The following is a 17,421-nucleotide window of genomic DNA, read 5'->3' as shown; positions in this document are numbered from 1 at the left end:
ATTTTCAATCTCCATGGCTGATGTGGGCTCGAATGACTCTAGTCTAGAATTCAGAGTGAGTTGGTATGTGCTATGAGGTGTTGGAAGAGTTTGGTGGGTTGTAAGGGAGAGGGTGAGGTTTGAGATTTTTGTTTTGAAGTAGGTGGCTAGTTCGTTGGCCTTACTGAGCGCTAGTTGGTCTGGAATGGATGGTGGTGTTGGTTTGGTGAGCGATGAAACGTAGGAGAATAAAGCCTTCGAGTCGAAGATGAAGTTATGAATTCTTTTTGCATAGAAGTCCTTTTTTGTTTTGTGTATGGCATTTCTGTAGGTGTTGAGGGTGGCTTTGTAGTCCAGTCTGGATGTGGGAGAAGGGTTGTTTCTCCAGCTTTGTTCTTTGTTTCGTAGTTTCTGTTTAAGGGTTTTGAGTTCCGGGGTGAACCATGGTTTTCTGTTGTCTCGTGTCGGTTGGATTTTTTTTGAGGAGGTTGGGCAGAGTTGATCAGCTATTTTGTTCGTGAGTTTGATCCATGAAGTGGTGGCTGTGTTGGCGTCTGAGAAGTCAATTTGTTTGAGGTCTTTGGAGCATTGTTCGTTGAGTAACTCCAGTGCGCATGGTTTCCTGAAATGAATGGTGGTTTTGGAGATGTTTGGAGGTGGTGTGTTTTTCATTTTGAGGGTTGTGTCTATAAGCTGGTGGTCTGACCATGGGATTGGCGTGCAGGTGGGATTTGTATGGATGGACCAGCTATCGTTGATAAATATGAGGTCTAATGTATGACCTGCTTTGTGAGTGGGCCCGCTGATTATTTGTGTGAATCCAAGGTGACTGAGGGAGGTAAGGAAGGTTTCGCAGTTAGTGGATTGAGGGGTGGAGTCTACGTGAATGTTGAAGTCTCCCAGTATGATGGTTGGTTTGTCTGAATTTAGGTGTTTGGCTATCATCTCTATTAGAGGGGAGGGGTTAGCCTCTAGAGTTCCTGGTGTGGTGTAGATGAGGAATATTTGTAGATGTTGAGATTTGAATATGGAGCATTCAAGTTTTGAGGTGGAGTATGATTGTTGTAGTGTTATACCCAATTGTTTTTTTGCAGCAAGTAGAATTCCTCCTCCTTTCTTTTTCGGTCTAGGTATTGAGAAGAGGTCGAAGGATTGTGTAGGTAGTTGGTTTGTTAATGATATGTCCGTGGGTTTTAACCAGGTTTCTGTTATTGCACATATGTCAGGGTTGTTGTCAATTAGGTAATCATTTAGAAGGTGCATTTTTTTTGACAGTGACTGTGCATTGAATAAGGTTAAAGTGAATAATGAAAGGCCGAGGAGTTGTGTAATGGGAGATGTCATGATGTTGATGAGTCTTTGTTGTCTGGGTGTCTGAATGGGGTCTGGTGGAGAGTTATTTCTGGGTTTTCTCTTGAGTATGGGGATGGAATGGCTGTGTATCATTATATGCTGGTTTGCTAGAGGTTATGAGTAGGGGTAGGTCTGTGACCGGATATGTGCGGAATCTGCTAGGATGGATGCTGGAACTGCTGGAGTGGGTGCTGGAGCTAGGATGCTGGAATGGATGCTAGAACTGCCGGAGTGGATGCCGGAAATGCTGGAATGGATGCTGGAAATGCTGGAATGGATGTTGGAGCTGCTGGAATGGATGCTGGAATGGATGCTGGCACTGCTGGAATGGATGCTGGCACTGTTGGAATGGCTGCTGGAACTGCTTGAATGGATGTTGGAGCTGCTGGAATGGATGCTGGAATGGATGCTGGAACTGCTGGAGTGGATGCTGTGAGGGCTAGCTAGAAATTTGATTTTACTTGATGGATGCTGGCGAGATTGGGAAGGGTGTGTTGTATTGTGGCTGGAAAAGGATTGGTTGAGATGTTTGAAAGTGGTCGGTGCGTTATGGCTTTATCCGGTCAGAAAAATCCGTTTGTCCATGGCTGATTGGCATTTGTTTGTGCTGTAGTTTCATCTGTGGGTAAGGTTCGTGGCTTTCTCGGGGCTGAGACGAAGGGGCGAGACAAAGGGGCAGGCCCCTTTGTCGCGCTCCTTAGGCGCGCGACGCATGGCGCGCGGCGCCGGGCTGAATCGAATTTAAAGCCCCTCTGGGCTGGCTCCTATTGGAGGCTGGCTTCGGATCGCGGTGATTTTTGGCGCGGAAGTAAGTTTTAAAAAGCTTTAAAGAGACTTAGCTTTTGCCTCGCTGTCTGCGCTGGGCTTCCCGGGTGAGGAGAGTATTTTCCTGACCTTCCCCCGGCGGGGCTCGGCACCGATTGCGCAGGCCTTATCCTCACGAAGTAGCAGCGCTGGAAAGGAGATGGCGCCGGGCTGAATCGAATTTAAAGCCCCTCTGGGCTGGCTCCTATTGGAGGCTGGCTTCGGTGGGCGGGGCTTCGGATCGCGGCGATTTTTGGTGCGGAAGTAAGTTTTAAAAAGCTTTAAAGAGACTTAGCTTTTGCCTCGCTGTCTGCGCTGGGCTTCCCGGGTGAGGAGAGTATTTTCCTGACCTTCCCCCGGCGGGGCTCGGCGCCGATTGCGCAGGCCTTATCCTCACGAAGTAGCAGCGCTGGAAAGGAGATGGCGCCGGGCTGAATCGAATTTAAAGCCCCTCTGGGCTGGCTCCTATTGGAGGCTGGCTTCTGTGGGCGGGGCTTCGGATCGCGGCGATTTTTGGCGCGGAAGTAAGTTTTAAAAAGCTTTAAAGAGACTTAGCTTTTGCCTCGCTGTCTGCGCTGGGCTTCCCGGGTGAGGAGAGTATTTTCCTGACCTTCCCCCGGCGGGGCTCGGCGCCGATTGCGCAGGCCTTATCCTCACGAAGTAGCAGCGCTGGAAAGGAGATGGCGCCAGGCTGAATCGAATTTAAAGCCCCTCTGGGCTGGCTCCTATTATAAATAGCATTACTTAGATGTCACGGTTTCGACTGCCATGCAGCCTCACCGTGCCCTGTTCCTGTCTGCTATGACACCTCCCCACCTACCAGAGCCAACTCCTCACTGGCCACCTGACTCAGCCTGTGGTGCACTCTTCTCTCCACCAAGGGTCCTCAGGGATCTTCATCTCCAGCCTTGTCAAGCTCCTCCTTGCTGCTCAAACCATACACAAGCTCCAGACCCATTTAACATTGCCTTGCCAGAACCCAGGTGCCTCGTTATAGAGTCACCTTTGGCTCTCTGACTGGCCGCTCTTACCTTGCTGTATGCCTTGTAACCTCTGGGCCTTCTATCTCCTTGTGCTATGGCCTACTCAGGCCTTACCCTGCCTTGTGGCCTCGGGCTTTCTCTTACAAACTTTGCTCTGAGGCCTAGTCAGGCCTTACCTTGCATAGTGGCCTCTGGGCTTTATGTTTAGTGTCCTCTGGGCCTTCTGTATCGCTTCTTTCAAGCCTCAGTTTTCTTTGTTAAGTGTTGTCTTGTCTAATCCTTGTCTGGTCCTGTCCTAGTCTTTCTTGTCTAGCCCTGCCCTTATCTGATCTTGCTCTGCCCTGCTCAGTGCAGCTCCTTGTATCCATTCCGTATCTTGCTAGTGCCTTGCCTTGCCCCAGTCTGTATCCAGTCTCAGTCTCTACTCAGTATCCTTTCCAAGCCTGTGTCCGTATTCAGCCCCAGTCCCTGCTGAGTGTCCTGTCTAAGCCTGTGACTGTATCTAGTCCTCGTCTCTGCTTTCCATTCTATCTAATCTTGTCCTGCCTGTTCCAGTATTCAATCCTCATCTCCCTGCCTGTTCCATACCCAGACCTCTACTTCCAGAGTTGCCAGCCCTGCCTTATCCAGACTTGTCCAGCTAAGCCCTACCAGTCCCCCAAACTCAAGTGCTCAACCTGTGGGGTGTTAAGGAACATGGGGCACATTTTAAGAAATGGATTGGAAAGCATAAGTAGAGGTTGCAAAGAGGGTGAAGTGGGAAACAATAAGGATACATGGGGACAATCTTCAAAATTGCATGTGCAGGTTCAAAGTTCAGAGGTAATTTTGCCCATGCATTTTGCACCAGTTCTCAAAAAGAATATATCTATATATTTTACCTTTGAAAATTGCTCAAGGAAAATGCACCCAAAGAGATTTGCAGCAGGTTTTTCTGCGGATACTTTTTCCAGACAAAACAACACTCATAGTTTTGAAATACTGAAACACACTCAACAAGATTACCAGCAAAATATAACATGTAAGAAGGCTGATAAGGAAAAATTAAAATACAGCCCTGGTAAGGAGCACAAATACAACTCTTCCAACAATCAGGTCAGCGTTATAGTTCCTTATAATGGTGCAGTGTTTAACCAGAAAACAGAAAAATGTTCACACAGTATACAGCAGGATAGGTCGAGATGATAGATCATAATCTGCATTCAAAACATGAACAGTTTCACAAGGTAACCAGTAAATAAATCAGACATTACTAATGCAAAAGGCAAAAAAGATGCATAGGTCCCTTCTCAGGTCAAGCACTCGTATTGATACATAGTAAAACAGTTTAACCACTTCAAAAATATCTGAACACAGTATCAAAAAATTCATAAAATTTAAGTGCTAGCCATAGAAATGTGCTTATCCAAAAATGCCTTAATCAATGGATTAATCTTGCAGAGAAGAGAAAGAGAGCAAAAACAAGAACATGAATGGCACCAAAGAAAGTTTCCATCTAAGCAGTCAGCACTACAATTTTCAAGATGCAAAGTTTGTAACACCAGACATTACAATTTGTCCAAAAACTGCTGTGCCTCTTCTTTATTCTGAAGCATAACCATCTTGCTACTGGCAAAAACTCGAAATCTGGCAAGGAATTGTACGAAGAATTTTAACCCTCTTCGGTAAAGGCCAGAGCATATTGGAGCAGACTGCTTACACAGCTTTGAGACTTTATTAATCGTTGAAAAGAAGTCATTTTTTACCATTACATTTATTTATTTAATACTAGGGATGTGAATCGTTTTTTGACGATTTAAAAAAATCGTCAGATATTTTTTAAATCGTCAAAAATCGTTAGAGTGCGCAAAACAATAGAAATTCCCCCGATTTATCGTGAAAAATCGTTAATGGGGTTAGTGTCCACTAACGGGAGTTATTTGGGGGGAGGGCGGGAAAACCGGCACACCAAAACTCCTCCTAAACCCACCCTGACCCTATAAAACTAATCCCGAACCCCCCCAAAACCTTTTAGAAATACCTGGTGATCTACTGGGAGTCCCGGGAGTGATCTCCCGCTCTTGGGCCGTCGGCTGCCATTAATAAAAATGGCGCCAATGGCCCGATAAAAAAAACCCCACCCCGACCCTTTACAAATGACCCCTTTGCTTCCCCCACCCCCCAAAACCTTTTATATGTACCTGGTGGTCTAGCGGGGGGTCCGGGATCCATCCCCTGCACTCATACCCTTGGTGCTGGACTGGTTTCAAAATGGCGCCGATCGCCTTTGCCCTCACTATGTCACAGGGACCGACAGTCGGCCCCTGTGACATAGTGAGGGCAAAGGCGATCGGCGCCATTTTGCTTACTGGCAGCCGACGGCCCAAGTGAAGGAGATCGCTCCAGACCCCCGCTGGACCCCCAGGGACTTTTGGCAAGTCTTGGGGGACCCTCCTGACCCCCACAAGACTTGCCAAAAGTCCAGCAGGGGTCTGGGAGCGACCTCCTGCACTCCGGCTGTCGGATGCCAGTACTCAAAATGGCGCCGATCGCCTTTGCCCTTACTATGTCACAGGGGCTACCGGTGCCATTGGTCAGCCCCTGTCACATGGTAGGAGCACAAGATGGTGCCGATGGCCATGTGACAGGGGCTGACCAATGGCACCGGTAGCCCCTGTGACATAGTAGGTCAGAGGCTATCGGCGCCATTTGATACCGGCATGGAGGGTATGAGTGCAGAGGATGGCTCCCGGACCCCCCCCCCCCGCTAGACCACCAGGTAAAAGGTTTTGGGGGGGTTCGGGAGGGTGGGGGAAGCTAAGGGGTCAATTTTAAAGGGTCAGGGTGGGTTTTGTTTTTTATCTGCTCGGGCCTCACTAAAAAAAATTAGCGATGTGAATTGGAATCGGAACAGATTCCGATTCACATCTCTATCGATCAGATTTTGTTCTCCCTCCAGCCGAACCCGATCATTAAAACGATCGGGCGCACGATTCACATCGCTATTTAATACCATTTATCGATCGCTTTACTGATAGGAATCACTCAAAGCAATGCACTACATAAAAGAACAGATACAATAAAATTTAAAACAATAACAATAAAATAAAAATACAAGGGTAGATTTTAAAAAATACACACAGGAATACATGTGCGCGCGCACATCTGCCTGATTTTATAATATGCGCGTGCACATGTCTGCCCGATTTTATAACATGCTTGGCGCAATCAATTGTGCACCCTATGCATGCCGACGGCTACAGGCTTCACCCGTTCCCCCTAATCTGACCTTCCCACCCCTTCCTCTAACCTATCCCCCCCAGCCCTATCCTAAACCCCCTCAATTTTTTATTTTACCTTTTGCACCTGTGTGTATGTGTACTAGAGAGAGGGAGGGACAGAGGGAGCCTGTGTGAGGGGCAGTACTGAGAACGGGGTCAAACTCTGGGATTGGCAATAGAGTGGAAGGGGTTGAGCCTAGAGGTGGAGGGGGAGATACTGGCAGGTGGAGGAGTTGGGGCCTGAGAGGGCAAAGTGGCCAGGGGAGTAGGGAGAGTGAGTGGAAGGGAAACTCTTACAGTGAATTTCTAGGGAAATTCTGCTCAAAATATTTAAAATTCTGCATCTTTAAGTAACAACTTTTTTTCTGTATTAATTTAAAATGTAATTACTTAAAGACTGTCATGCAAATTGTGTTATTTTGACCAATATATAGTTTGCAGAATTTTGCAGAATTTTTAATTTTTTTGCGCAGAATTCCCCCAGGAGTAGAACTATGTGCAGTTCTGCTTACCCCATCTCAAGAAACACATAGTAGAATTGGAAAAGGTATAGAGGAAGGCAATAAAAATGATAAAGAAGATGGAACATCTCTCCTATGATGAAAGGCTACGAGGCTACGAGGAGAAAGGAGAATAACTTTATAAAATCATGTATGGGCTGGAACAGGTAAGTAAAGGATGATTATTTTCCCTTTGAAATTATACTAAAACAAGGGGACACTCCATGAAAATTACAACCAGCAGATTCAAAACAAATCATTGAAAGTAGGTTTTCACTCAGCACACCATCAAGCTGTGGACACTGTTGCCAGAGGAGGTGATTAGCCCTGCATGGCAATTCTTATGTTCTTAAGTAACTGGAGTTAAGTTTGCTGGTGCTAATTGATTACACTGAAATAACTACAGTAAACTTTTAGGGGCAGATTTTTAAAGGCTACACGCCTAACCCGAGAAAATCTGCCCCTGCGTGCGCCGAGCCTATTTAGCATAGGCTCAGCGGCACGCACAAGCCCCGGGACGCGCGTATGTCCCGGGGCTTCGAAAAAGGGGCGGGAAGGGGGCGGGTCCGGGGGCGTGGCGGTGGTCTGGGGGCGGTCCCGAGGCCTCCTTCATTGTGGCCGCGCCGGCAGGCGTAAGAAATAAAATAAGGTACGGGGGTGGATTTAGGTAGGGCTGGAGGGAGAGTTAGATAGGGGAAGGTGGGGGGGGGGGGGGGGGGGGGGGGGGCCGGAAAAAAAGTTCCCTCCAAGGCCGCTCCGATTTTGGAGTGGCCTCGGAGGGAACAGGGAAAGCCATCGGGGCTCCCCTAGGCCTCGGCGCGCGCAAGGTGCACACGTGTGCACCCCCTTGCATGCGCCGACCCCGGATTTATAACATGTGCGTGGCTGTACGCACATGTTATAAAATCGCACGTAGATTTGTACACACCGGGTTGCGCACACAAATCTATGCCTGCGCATAAGTTTTAAAATCTAGCCCTTAGTTTGGAACACCAAGGCAGAGTATCCTGCTTCTTAATTTCTGAACATACCCAGGAGTATCAGAAATAATGCAGTTAAGAGATTTCCACCCTTCAGCGTTTCCCCGTTCCGAGAATTCACATCTTGTTGCCGAATGGGCTTGTGACAGTGTACAGAGACTTAGCCCTGGGACTGAGTATGATCCTTGTGCATTTCAGGCTGAACCCAAGTAAATTCAGGACAATCCAGAAATGCAAGACATGATCAAACACTACGGACCTAATTAGGGGCCAGAGACCTGTTTTTTATGCGGTGGGTTTTTTTTTTTAAACTTACTATCAGACATAAAATTCTACAGTCTGTCACTTTCATATTACCCTAACACAACAATTTTCCTATCTTCTTCTTCACACCATCATTATAATGTAATTTAGGCTTAATTTTCAAAGCGACCTAACATATATAATAACCTGTAAGTTGTAAGTGTTGTTTTGAAAATCAATTAGGGGCCTCAGGCATCTGTGTGCATGAAAGCAGCCCTGTAACCTAGTTTCACGCACACTTTTCCATGCACTGAAGAGAGGCACGCCAGGTTTGGAGTTATTACTTATGTACATACCTTTTGGTTTTAAGAGGTGTGTGTGTAAGTGACCCCGCACAAATTATGTCCTGCTCGGGGCAGGTGTAACATTATGTGAAGTGATTTGTGCACAGTAATTTGATTGAAGTAATTGATGCCAAGGGTTTTCAAAGCAAACTTATGCACGTTCAAAGGGAACACGGGCTGTTATAAAATTATGCTCCCTATGATTCATGTGCATTTTCCTGCAATGTCATCTTCTGCCTAGTCTGTTTTCAGCCTAAGGAAATGAGTGTCAACTCCTGAAAGTTAGTCAAGAAATGTATAGGAAGGGTAATTTTCAAAGTGACTTCTGTGGGTACAACTGCGTTTTATGTTCAGAAATATCTTCTTATTAAATAGCTTGCCTGATATGCAGGCAAACTTGCGCTCAAATGTCATGTTTGCACACACATTTAGTTGGACTGAGCAAAGGTGTTCCTAGGGGTGGCGTGGGAAGTGATTTGCACTTTTGCATTGTCAAAAGTATACATGTAAAATGTCCCAAAACGTTTTGGCACACAATTTTGCAAGTATGGGTAGTTACAGTGGCATAATTTTCAAAAGGGAAAGTACTTTGCCTTTAAGCACTAGTGCAACTAATGCATATATTTGTAGTCTAATTCATTTAGCTTGTTAAAAAATTATCCCTTAAGTATCACCTTATGTTAAATCACTAATGGGCCAATACAGTACAGTGCACTCCAGTGGAGCACACTGTTAGCCCAGGTTTGGCTGCGTGTTTGACGCACTAGCTTTATCCCTTATACAGTAAGGGGTAATAGCGCGTCGAAAACGCGCAGCCAACCCCTCCGAAACTAATAGCACCCGCAACATGCAAATGCAAGTTGATGGCCCTATTAGTTATTCCCAAGAGATCCAGAAAGCAAATTGTGCAGCGAAGCCGCACATTTTACTTTAAAAAATTAACGCCTGCCCAAAGGACGCTCCTGTCAAAAAGGAGGTGCTAGGGACGCGCTAGTGTCCCTAGCACCTCCTTTTACTGCGGGCCCTAATTTGCATAGGCCACCCTCCTGAATCGCGCGCCTGTATGTTATATTCTCGTCTGTCAACCTTTATTGCCATGCACTCTAGTGGACTAACACAACAATCACACCACTTTATCCAAGAATCTGCCATGAATCCCATGATTGGAATCAGATTTCAGTACTACTGTCAGTTCTATTTACAATTTATTTTTTCTTATATAGCTGATGGAGAGGTTTGGTGGTAGGCTAAATAATTTTATAAAAATAAAGCGTTCCTTACCACATGGAACAGAGCTGATGAAAGCCCCTCAGTAAGAAACTGAAAGCATATAACCAATTATGTAAGAATCAACATGTGGAATTGTTCAGTCTTGCCAGTTCTGTGTTCTTTATTTATTATTTACAACATAAATTGACAAAACAATATTTTTCTTCCTTCTCAGGGTGGAGATGAATATATGCATGGGTTTTTTTTGTTCATGAGTAGCAGGACCGCAGCAATACTGAAGTCTCAGGCACAGCTTTTAGGGGGGTGTCAGTGCTGCACAATAACACATTCATCTGGCAGTAAAGGGGGGGGGGGCTGGAGATGTCCTGCGACGATGACGTCTCGGGAGGGCAGCACCAATTTAAAGATTCACCTCTGTGTGGGGATGGGTGCCAAATTATTTAAGATTTGCCTTAAGTACCGAAATCCTTGGCTTTAGCCCTGGGAGTTTCAGTGCATCCAGGGTGCTAGAGAGATACGTTGCGGGATTTTTATTGGGAGTTCTATCCCATTTTGTACAGTTTTGCATTAATGGTTGACCCCAGAGTCCACGCCCATACAGAACAACTGGCTGGAAACTGTCCAGTAATTTTAGTATTAATATTACAGCTAAGTTGGAACTGGCTAGGGGTTCTTTATTGCATAGAAGAAGCTATTATTCATTGTTGATTTATTATGAGACATCGATTTCAAAATTTTTATGTTTATACAGGAGGAGAGCTTATAACCAGTGTTAGAATTTTGCTTGCTGCGCAACCTTATCCTACCTTGTCTCCTGCAATGACACCTCCCTACCAGCAGAGGCCCTCAGTAAGACTTACCTCTACCCTTATCAAACTCCTCCTCTCTGCCCTTGCCATGCCTCATTCTCAGGTAGATGTAATCCTGCTCTGCCATGCTAGCCTTGTCTTCTCATGGTGTCACTTCTGGCTACATTAACTGACCCTTGTTCTGTCTTGCCTTGTGGCCCATGGACCAGACGGTGAGGCTTTGTCTGGTGGCCTTCGGTCCTTCTTGTCTTCTAGCTTCTGTCTTGCCTTGAGGCCCTTGGGCCTATCCTGCCTTGTTTCCTGCCTTGAGGCCTTCTGGCCTATTCTACCTTGTATCTTGCTTTGAGGCCTTTGGGCCTACTCTATCTGTCTTGCTGCCTTTGGGCTTGCATGTTCTTTGTTCCCTTGTCTGTCTTGTTTGACTCCTTCCATAGTCTGCCTTGTTGGCTTTGTCTTGTATATTCCAAGTATTCTGTCTTGCCTGTACCAGAGTCCTGTCCTTGCCTTGTCTAGTTCAAGATCCTGCTTAGTATCCAGCTTTGCATTGTGCTGCCAGCCAAGCCTACTTTTGTCTAAGCCTTATATCCAGCCTGCTTTTGTCCAAGCTTTGTCTCCAGCCAGTCTTGTCTAAGCCTTGCTTATGTGGACTCACCACTATGATGTACTGCTGCCACAGACACCTACTGGCCCCTAGAATGCAAGGGCTTAACCCGCGTGGAAGGAGGCTGGCTAGGCAGAAGACCAGCATTTGTCTTGCCTGGAGTCATGTCTTGCAGTCCCATGCTGCTCCCCAAGTGGGTTTCCTGGACTCCAGGGCCCATAACAGCCAGTCCAATAGGACGTTTATCACATTGACAAAAAGGAAAGTTGTGCAGGTTCAAAAAACACATATAAGAACATAAGAACAAGAAATTGCCATGCTGGGTCAGACCAAGGGTCCATCAAGCCCAGCATCCTGTTTCCAACAGAGGCCAAACCAGGCCACAAGAACCTGGCAATTACCCAAACACCAAGAAGATCCCATGCTACTGATGCAATCAATAGCAGTGGCTACTCCCTAAGTAAACTTGATCAATAGCAGTTAATGGACTTCTCTTCCAAGAACTTATCCAAACCTTTTTTGAACCCAGCTACACTAACTGCACTAACCACATCCTCTGGCAACAAATTCCAGAACTTTATTGTGCGTTGAGTGAAAAAGAATTTTCTCCGATTAGTCTTAAATGTGCTACTTGCTAACTTCAAGGAATGCCCCCTAGTCCTTCTATTATTCGAAAGTGTAAATAACCGAGTCAATTCTACTCGTTCAAGACCTCTCATGATCTTAAAGACCTCTATCATATCCCCCCTCAGCCGTCTCTTCTCCAAGCTGAAAAGCCCCAACCTCTTCAGCCTTTCCTCATAGGGGAGCTGTTCCATCCCCTTTATCATTTTGGTTGCCCTTCTCTGTACCTTCTCCATTGCAACTATATCTTTTTTGAGATACGGCGACCAGAACTGTACACAGTATTCAAGGTGTGGTCTCACCATGGAGCGATATAGAGGCATTATGACATTTTCCGTTTTATTAACCATTCCCTTCCTAATAATTCCTAACATTCTATTTGCTTTTTTGACTGCTGCAGCACACTGAGCCGACAATTTCAATGTATTATCTACTATGACGCCTAGATCTCTTTCTTGGGTGGTAGCTCCTAATATGGAACCTAACATCGTGTAACTACAGCAAGGGTTATATTTTTCCCTATATGCAACACCTTGCACTTGTCCACATTAAATTTCATCTGCCATTTGGATGCCCAATCTTCCAGTCTTGCAAGGTCCTACTGTAATGTATCACAGTCTGCTTGTGATTTAACTACTATGAATAATTTTGTATCATCCGCAAATTTGATAACGTCACTCATCGTATTCCTTTCCAGATCATTTATATACATATATTGAAAAGCACCGGTCCAAGTACAGATCCCTGAGGCACTCCACTGTTTACCCTTTTCCACTGAGAAAATTGACCATTTAATCCTACTCTCTGTTTCCTGTCTTTTAACCAGTTTGTAATCCACAAAAGGACATCGCCTCCTATCCCATGACTTTTAGTTTTCGTAGAAGCCTCTCATGAGGGACTTTGTCAAACGCCTTCTGAAAATCCAAATACACTACATCTACCGGTTCACCTTTATCCACATGTTTATTAACCCCTTCAAAAAAATGAAGGAGGTTTGTTAGGCAAGACTTCCCTTGGGTAAATCCGTGTTGACTGTGTTCCATTAAATCATGTCTTTCTATATGCTCTAAAATTTTGATATTGAGGATAGTTTCCACTATTTTTCCCGGCACTGAAGTTAGGCTCTCTGGTCTATAGTTACCCGGATCGCCCCTGGAGCCTTTTTTAAATATTGGGGTTACATTGGCCACCCTCCAGTCTTCAGGTACAATGGATAATTTTAATGATAGGTTACAAATTTTAACTAATAGGTCAGAAATTTCATTTTTGAGTTCCTTTAGTACCCTATGATGCATACCATCCGGTCCAGGTGACTTGCTACTCTTTAGTTTGTCAATCTGGCCTACTACATCTTCCAGGTTGACAGTGATTTTGTTCAGTTCGTCTGACTCATCACCCATGAAAACCATCTCCGGAACTGGTATCTCCCCAACATCCTCATTAGTAAACACGGAAGCAAAGAATCCATTTAGTCTTTCTGCAATGGCTGTATCTTCCCTAAGAGCCCCTTTAACCCCTCTGTCATCTAATGGTCCAACTGACTCCCTCACAGGATTCTTGCTTTGGATATATTTTAAAAGGTTTTTATTATGAGTTTTTGCCTCTATGGCCAACTTCATTTCAAATTCTCTCTTCACCTGTTTTATCAATGTTTTACACTTAACTTGACAATGCTTATGTTTTATCCTATTTTCTTCAGATGGATCCTTCTTCCAATTTTTGAAGGATGATATTTCACTTGTTTTAAATTTGATTACACATTTGCATGGAAATTTCAAGAGAAACTATGCTCCAATGTAAAACAAACTCAGACATAATAACAAGAACTGCTTCCTCTGCTTTTGCATATTTTTTGCTACCTCAAGAAAGATTCTGACCTTCAATTTCTTAAATAAATCGTTTCAATGTTTGAAATATAATTTCAATATCCGATCATGATCATTTTCCAATTCAAGGTTCACAATCAACATGGCAGGACTCACAAAACTTCCACAGAACTTTCTAAAAGCTGCGAGATCATAACTACCAGAAGATATGGGAGAAAAATCTCCCTGTTTAGACTCTCTCACAGGCAAAGGTATATTTATTTATTATTTTTATTTAGAGCTTTTCTATACCGGCATTCATGATACAATCACATCATGCTGGTTTACAAGTAACAGGGGGAGTGATAACTTTGAACATTTAACAAGTGGAGAGAAGCAAGCAAAGTTACAATAAAACAGGGGGGAGCATGAACTGGGGGAGGAAGTAGAGAAGCAGGAGTAGTTAAACAGTAAGAAAAGGAACATTTATTTACATAGTGCTGGAATGTATCTTAATGGTTGTTGCAGTCAGTCTGTTATTAATGGTGGCATAGAGTCTGGTGGAATTTTAAGTCTCTCAACCAAGTAACCTTTTGAACATTAGGTGCATTAATCTATTAAAGATGCCTTTGCTTCATAAAATTCTCAAAGTTCTCTAATTTATTGTGCAAAGTTGAATTGTATTTCAGAAGAACATTTTTTTAATGATAAGCTCCTTATTAACCAATCTCTGGTCACATTTCTTCAGCGCAGTCTCAACTCCCTTCATTTTATGAGCGAAAGAGCTATACTGATAAGAAAACTGAGCAAACTGCCCTGAAAGTGACTTGCCCAGATTCTCTATAGCATGCCCTAAGGAGCACTGTTCTGTCCCCAGCAGTGGATACATGTTTGTATCTGTCTATATTGTAGTTTAACTGTGTTTAGTGCAGCCCTCCCTTCTGAGGATTCTTAATTCTGAAGCACTGTTTGTAACCTATGATAAAAATCTGTAAGCCTTTGCCTTTAAGAGAGGCCCCCTCCCCCCTCCACTTTCTCTCACCATCGGGAGAGCTTGAATCCCACTCAATCTAACTTAAGCTTTCCAGGGTGCCTTATAGTTTCAAAGGACTGCCCTTCATGCTCCCCTGTGTTACATGGTTCTTAGGCTCACTGCCATTGGACCCTGACCCCTGCCTCTAGCTTGTGGAGGCGTTTCCTTTAGCAGCTCTCGACGAGAGTTCAGTTTGCTCCATGCTTGCTTCCAAGTAGCAGTGCTCTGTGTGACCCCTTGAAACAGATTGGGTTTCATCTTTCCTTTATCGCCTTCTTCTAAGGACTAAATCAGCCTCAGATTCCTCTTACCTTCTCACCCTTGCAACCCAAGAAACTCCATTCTCCTTTTTCCTACCTCACCTCCAATTACCAAAGATTCTTGCCTGGGGCTCGTGTTTGAAATGCAACAATTGTAAGTAGAATTTACTTGTACATTAAATGATTTCAGACTTACAGAATCTTTGTCATGAGGACTGATTGGGGGGAAAGTTTAGCTGCCTGGATAATAAAACACGGATGTTTTATCTGAGCCAGAATAAGAACTGTGTAGCAAGGGGCTAGGAACTGAAAGCTGAGGGTGCAATGATCCCCTTGAAGCTTGTGTAAGGGGTACCCATACCTTACTGGCAGAGTATAGGCTTTCCATTCTGCACAATTAGGAACTTTCCAACAACAGAGGGATCATAGGAAGTTCAGGGGAAGCAGCTAAGAGACAGAAATGTCCTTCCCCCAAAGGGGACAAGACAGGGGGAGTATAAATGGTTTCTCCATGAGGAATTGGGAGGCATCTTTCTAGAGTTTGGAAGGAGTACAGTGATGTGTACTGTTTCTGGAAGCCAGGTAGGGCAGCAAGGAGCCTTGACCTATCCTGGTTTCCAGTGTTGCTAAGTGGAAACGGGAGAACTTTTCTACAAAAGGACAAGACTATCTTGGGAGTTTCTAACCATCAGGAACAACTGGGAATAATTGTCTTGGGCCAGCCTGTGAGTACTTTGAGAAACTGCAAGAAGGATTCTAGTATCTTCTCTGGGGCTAAGCACTGGATGGCTTTTGGGAACGAAGTGTGGGGGTTCAATGATGTAAGAAGACTTAAGCAGCAAAACATGTGATTGTAAGATTTTTTTTCTTTTTCCGAAGAAACTGTAAACTGTTTCTGAATTTTCTGCCTTTTGACTTTTGGCATTCTGGATACTTTTTTAAATCAAATTTTCCTGTTTCTGTTGGGATCTTGCCTGTTTCTTCAGTAAACTTTTCTCTTGCTCCAGAATACATTTCTTTGGAGTAGACCGATTTATTTTTGTGGACTTTGATCAGTGAGTTGAAATGTGAAAACCTCATAGTGGCTCTGTAGAGTATTCCTGCCCCCAACACAGAGAACCCATATTCCTATACCCTTAGGGCTAGATTTTAAAAGCCCTGCGCGCATAAATCCTCCTGTTTTGCATAGGCCACCGGTGCGCGCAAAGCCCCAGGACGCACGTAAGTCCCGGGGCTTCGTAAAAGGGGCGGGAGGGGGCATGTCCGGGGCGTGTCCAGGGGTCAGGGGGCGGTCCGGGGCAGGTCCGGGGGCGGGCAGGGAGGGTGGTCTCGAGTCCCCCGGCACTGCGGCCTATGTCGGGGGATAAGAGGCGGCGCGCACAAGTTACGCCTGCTTCAAGCAGGCGTAACTTGCCCAACAAAGGTGGGGGGGGGGGATTTAGGTAGGGCCGGGGGGGTGGATTAGGTAGGGGAAGGGAGGGGAAGCAGAAGGAAAGTTCCCTCCAAGGCCGCTCCGATTTCGGAGCGGCCTCGGAGGGAACTGAGGCAGGCTGCGCGGCTCAGCAGCGCAGCCTGCCTCAGTTCTTTTTAAAGATCTACCTCTTAGTGAGCTGGGAAGATAACCCCTTTCCCGAGGGGTTGCTATACTTGCCACTTGGGTTAAACCAACCCTAACTGAAAAAATTATAATGCACAGACAGTTGAAATTAAAAAACAAAAAAAACCCAAAACATAATTCTGACATCCTGGTTTCTTGTTGTAACTTGTTTTTAAAGCAGACTCTGGAAAGTGTACACCAGTGTCTGCTTTGCTGTTAATGTGGTTTATAATGGAAAATCAATAAAAGGTTTGATACTAAAAAAAACAAAAACATAAAATAACTTAAAACTTCCTATGTCAGATAATCAAATATTTAAAAACACATTTTGACCTTTGCCTTTCCCCCACATCATACTGTCCTCACTCCTTTCATCTTCTGACTTCTCCTAACTCCTTTTCCTGCTTTCTTTCTATTTTCCATGTTACTTTCTATGCCACTGGTTCTCTTATCTATTACTTCTCATGTCTATCCTATCTGACTTTCTTCCATTCATCAGCACTTCCACCTTTCATTCTTCTCTCCCATCTTATTTCTCCATGACCTATCTCAAAGTTCCCTATGCTCTCACTCCTACTCAGCTATCTTTTCCTTACTTTCTTCTAGCTCTCTCTCACACCGTTTCCTTTAACTCTTCCTAGCCTTCCAGCTCTGTCTCCCTCATGTTCCACTTATTCTTCTACAATCCTTCCTCATACTTTTCCCTTTGTGCCCCATGTCATTCTCCCTTTCCTTGTATCTACTCTGCCCTTCTTTCCTGTGGCTCGCCTCTGACTTTCTATTCTCCTTTCCCTCTCCTCCCCACTCCCTGCAATCCCCCATGGCTTTCCTCTGTCCTCCTTCCTCATACTCCCTCTGTTCTCCCTCCGCTCCTTTATCTCCATGACAACCCTTTGTCCCTCCCTCCTTATTCTTCCATTGTCCTTCCCTTTTCTATCCTCTATGACACACCTCTGGCCCTCTTCCCTCCTTTCAAAAGCTGCCAAGTTTTCAGCAACAATACACTATTATACCTG

General features: G+C 44.9%; 1 protein-coding gene and 1 pseudogene across 5 annotated transcripts in view; one reads left to right on the top strand and one right to left on the bottom strand.

Moving 5' to 3' along the window:
* The window catches only part of PDE4D (phosphodiesterase 4D), a 1,438,018-nt gene that overhangs the window by 412,182 nt on the left and 1,008,415 nt on the right, over positions 1-17,421 (bottom strand). The gene's annotated exons all lie outside the window — the stretch shown is intronic.
* The window catches only part of LOC115081051, a 50,200-nt pseudogene that overhangs the window by 31,442 nt on the left and 1,337 nt on the right, over positions 1-17,421 (top strand).

The sequence above is a fragment of the Rhinatrema bivittatum genome, chromosome 1 (assembly GCF_901001135.1).
Source record: "Rhinatrema bivittatum chromosome 1, aRhiBiv1.1, whole genome shotgun sequence".
NCBI classification, from domain to species: Eukaryota; Metazoa; Chordata; class Amphibia; order Gymnophiona; family Rhinatrematidae; genus Rhinatrema; species Rhinatrema bivittatum.
The sequence above is the reverse complement of the archived record's forward strand: the minus strand, read 5'-3'. Positions and strand labels throughout refer to the sequence as shown.